This window comes from Portunus trituberculatus, chromosome 41, assembly GCF_017591435.1.
Source record: "Portunus trituberculatus isolate SZX2019 chromosome 41, ASM1759143v1, whole genome shotgun sequence".
Classification (NCBI taxonomy): Eukaryota; Metazoa; Arthropoda; class Malacostraca; order Decapoda; family Portunidae; genus Portunus; species Portunus trituberculatus.
The window spans coordinates 30,085,728-30,090,727 of record NC_059295.1 but is presented as its reverse complement, the minus strand read 5'-3'; the positions used below and the strand labels follow the sequence as shown (position 1 = coordinate 30,090,727).

Here is a 5,000-nt window from a genome sequence, read left to right as displayed (position 1 = left end):
AAAAATTCCAGCCTCTTCTCAACGATTAGTTACGGCTCTTTGCATTTTTTCCACTACCACCACCACTACTACCACTACCAATAATAGGTCCAAAAATCCTAGGGTCACTTACACCTACTTTAATGCCTCATGATAGGGCTTACTGCTGACTCGACTTTTCAATGAAAGTGGTCGCAGTTAATTACTTGAATTTATATTGTAGTGTGTGTGTGTGTGTGTGTGTGTGTGTGTGTGTGTGTGTGTGTGTGTGTTATGTGGATGAAGATCTTTGTAACGTTTTCCTGGTTTTGTTTGTGGTTCTGTTTGTATGTTTTATATTTGTCATTTTTTTTCGTCTATTTTAGGTACCCAATGCTTTCTGGATGCTTTCTTTACTTGCGTGTGTGTGTGTGTGTGTGTGTGTGTGTGTGTGTGTGTGTGTGTGTGTGTGTGTGTTGAGTGTTGCGACCTTTATCTCACACCCACACACAGCGCGCGCACAGCTCTTCTCCTCCAGCCTCGTGTCTCCATTGAGCTTCCTTAATTAACACTCTCTCTTTTCCATCGCAGTGTGGTGTCGCTTTCTGGTCCCGATGTCCCTGACCACCATCAAGTCTAGTAATTGTTTGGCTCCCGGTCCCCTTCACCGGCTCCGTCAGAGTAAGTGTTATGACCCACTGTACTACTTCTTGGGTCCTGGTGTTGTCTTTTCCCATTTATTGGTGCTCCTTTTCCTTGGTGTTCTTTCATTTTTCTCGTGTGTGTTGAAAGTTAATGTTTCTAGGTCTGTGTTGTTTTTGTTTGCTGGCTTTTTTCCTTATTCTTCCTTTTCGTTTTTTTTTTTATTTTTGCTGTAGTTTTCACGTTGTTCTTTCTCTCGGATCCTTTAATAGAAAAGCGAAATAGATATAATTGTTCTCATAGGATCACTTATATCACTTCATAAGAGGGGAGTTTCTTTCACTTAAAGTTCGATTTCCAGTGAATATCAGCGAAAGAATAGAAAAAAGTACTAGTTTCTTAACATTCACACTTACAGACGCATTAGGGAGTCAGTGCCAAGTGTTGTACTACGTTATCTATAGCTACCCTAAAGAAAGAGGAGGAGAAAGACACACCCTTATCAAATGCAAGCACTACAAAGAGGAGAGGAAGTGAGGCATGCAGGAGCTCGTGGACCGGCGGCGAACAAGGAACAAAGATGTAAAACAGTCCTTTAATTTGGTAAGAATGCTCATGGCTGGAATGTAGCACGATATTTTGCGCTTACGGACTTCGAGCAGTCACTAGAAACGCTACGAGATAAAGAGTGTGTGTGTGTGTGTGTGTGTGTGTGTGTGTGTGTGTGTGTGTGTGTGTGTGTGTGTGTGTGTGTGTGTGTGTGTGTGTGTGTGCGCGTGCGCTCTCTCTCTCTCTCTCTCTCTCTCTCTGTGTGTGTGTGTGTGTGTGTGTGTGTGTGTGTGTGTGTGTGTGTGTGTGTGTGTGTGTGTGTGTGTGTGAGGATTACTAGCATATCGTCTCTGTATTCTTTAATTCAGCGAGTGGTAGAACGACTGGCAGCTGGTACACTGACTGGCTGATTGGTTGTTTGTTTGGATTACCATGCGCTGATTGGCCACAGGAAAAAAACACACACACACACACACACACACACACACACACACACACACACACACACACACACACACACACACACACACACACACACACACAGAGAGAGAGAGAGAGAGAGAGAGAGAGAGAGAGAGAGAGAGAGAGAGAGAGAGAGAGAGTATCATAGAGAACAAGGAAAACACGTAATGGAGGAAAGGTAAATAAATTAGGGAAAGTAAATACATCAAGGATAGAGAGAGAGAGAGAGAGAGAGAGAGAGAGAGAGAGAGAGAGAGAGAGAGAGAGAGAGAGAGAGAGAGAGAGAGAGGGAACAAAGATAAAGGAAATAAGGAAGCGTAGGAAGATAAGGTAAATATAAAGACAAGTGGAGGTAAGCAAACAAGGGATATTAATCTGAAAACAAATACGCATTGGAGAGATTCGGTAGAATTCAGTAAAACAATAAAAAAAAAAAAACACGGAAGTAGTTACGTGGAGTAGAACAGTAAATTTGACGATAGTAAATATAAGAGAGAGAATAAAAGAAATAAAATAAAGGGGGAATTGTATTGGAAACCTCTAAAAATACAGGTAATGGTTCCATTCTCGGCGGAATCTGCAAAAATTATTAAACGAAAAAAAAAAAAAATCAACTGAAAAAAAAGGAACGAGTGAAAGAAAGTCTACTCAGTCTGTGTAAAGTGTGATAAAACTGGCAATTTCACCATTATCAAACTTCCGATAGCGTGAAGCAGAGAGAGAGAGAGAGAGAGAGAGAGAGAGAGAGAGAGAGAGAGAGAGAGAGAGAGAGAGAGAGAGAGAGAGAGAGATTAAAGCAAGAATAACTATCTGAGGACATTCCTGAATCTTTTTGTCCAAGAACTAGTTACATGGGGAGTGTTGTGTAGCATCCATTACATACAAGAGTGTTGGTGGAGGAATGGTGTTAAGGCGTAAAGGAAAGGAGAGAAGGCGTGAGTGAATGCTTTGATCAGTGTTATGTGTCCCAAAAGGCTGATGATGAAGGAGGTGCAGGAAAGTAAAACACAAGTACTTCTCATCTCTTCTTCTCCGCGTATTTAATTCTTTCCTTATTTTCACACACACACACACACACACACACACACACACACACACACACACACACACACACACACACACACACACACACACACACACACACCTTTGGTACATTTCTCTTCTTAATTTCTTTCTAATCAAGATTCATATATGTAATTAAAACTAAGCTAACATTCCTTTGTATTATATTCATTTGATATTTTTTTTACTATAATTTGCTATCTCTATTTTGTTCTATCCTTCCCTGAAGTCTACGAGCTATAACCAAACGTATATTCCTTGCAGTTCACTTTTATTCAGCAAACGTTCTTTTATTGTGTGCGGAAGTATCCTCATTTCCTTCTACCTGCTCTCAAGTGTACGAACCGTAATTAAGTCCGTCTTGCCTGTATTTCCTTGACTCACTTCTATTCCTCACTGAGCTTCATATTACGCTGTGGTGAAGTTTCTCAATTTCATCCTTTCCATACTTTCAAGTATACAAACTGTTACCAAGCTCGTGCTCACAAGTGCTTCAAATTTCTTTGGCTTCCCGAGACTCTGAATGCACCATTGTTTTCACTTCTTGCTCATTTTCTAAAACAAAGGGATTATAGCAGGTAAGTGCCTTTCAGGGGCACGTTTTCTGCCACATATTTGCGTTTGTCTGTACAGTTCCAAATTTTCACGTCTGTTCGTCGCTTTTAAAATTTATCCATGTCAAACATTTGTGCCTGACTGACCATGGCGCCATTACACGTCGTTTCCCTGCCAGCTACAGGTAATTACATGGTGGAGAGACAGACGCTCCAACGCTTGCAGATATCGAACAAAACTCAGCAGGACGTGAAACAAGGTGAACATGTGGAATCGCTACGTGTCCACTGTTGTAATACTCTGAGATGCGACTTTTCGGTTGGGCACAATAAGGATGGGAAATAAGAACAACAGCTCAGTTCTCACCTGTCAGACAGGCCTCGGAATGAACACTCAAAACAAACCATTTGCGATCGTTTAGTCCATTCACTGTTAAACAATTTTGTGTCCGTAATCACCAGTAACTTTTAAGCACTTGATGCACGACAGTGTCCTTTGCTAACATTCATAACTCATAACTCTATATATATATATATATATATATATATATATATATATATATATATATATATATATATATATATATATATATATATATATATATATATATATATATATATATATATATATATATATATATTATAGTGCTTTGAGTGTTAGCCAAGGATAACCAACTATGGCAGTGATCGATCTGCTCAAAGTAGCACTTTTTAACACTTTTCCAAACCATGTTATGTAACTACGCTCCAATAATTAAACATCATTATTAACTTATTCAGAATGATCAAGTTTTTTGGTGTTTAGGCTTCGTTAGCAAAACTTCGAAGACTTTGTCAACAACATTCTTCAAGCTATCGTCTTACATTAGCCTCTATTCTGAAACGCTTTGATCTCTCATCACGATTACTATTATCATAGATAGTGAGATTATCTGTTGGGTCTCAAGAGTGCTTCTTCTGTTAATGCAGATATCTCGTTGATCTGTCTCTATGATTAGAAGAAATAAAAAAAAGTTCCTTAAAAATCGTGTAACTTTAAAAGCAGGAAATGTAGTTCAGGTGCGCCACGGAAAGTATTTCCATTGAGCATTGGCTTAGAGTACGTAGAACGCCAGTCTTCCTGAAGGTAGTATATGGAGTTGGGTCACTTGGATGGCCTTTTCATTTCTCCACCGCCTTTTTGTTTCCAGTCATGGCTCATCTGCAGCCATTTTAAGGATGGGCGAACACAGTCGTCTCAGAACTCTTCAGTTTATATTCTCATTCAAGATTAAGTAAATTTGAATAATCCCTTCTTTATATTTAGTTACAAGGAGTTCCAGCTATTATCTGTTTAAGACCAGTTTGATATGTCACTTTATTTTGTTATTTTCTTGCATCGAGCTTTAAATTCTAGCAATAATTTATACGCATGACATATATTATGAATGTCCTGAAAAGCAGAAAATACGAAGTTTCTCATACAGAAAAAAACCTAAAAAACCATGAAGTCAGCACGTGCAATGTACTTCGTTTATTTTTGCCAAAACTACCCTGCTAAAAAGTTCGTAGTTTTCTGAAAGGCTGTACATGTGTTGAAAAAAAAAAGCAAAAACTGGAAAGAAAGTCGGAATAAAATGTCAACGACAGAAGCCAGATATTGTTGCCAATTTTTTTTTCCGTGTTCTTTCATACACGTAACGTTACAAAAATTCTACCCGGCCTTCAAAGAGGATGGCAGAAACTCCGTATTGAAAACATGCCTTTCCTGCCCTCTCTGGAACCACTCGGGCG

General features: G+C 39.2%; 1 long non-coding RNA gene across 1 annotated transcript in view; it reads left to right on the top strand.

Moving 5' to 3' along the window:
• Positions 1-5,000, top strand: part of LOC123516993 — a 78,595-nt gene that overhangs the window by 48,238 nt on the left and 25,357 nt on the right. The window contains exon 3 of the long non-coding RNA XR_006678356.1: positions 550-639. This is a non-coding gene — a long non-coding RNA (uncharacterized LOC123516993). The remainder of the gene's footprint in view (positions 1-549; positions 640-5,000) is intronic.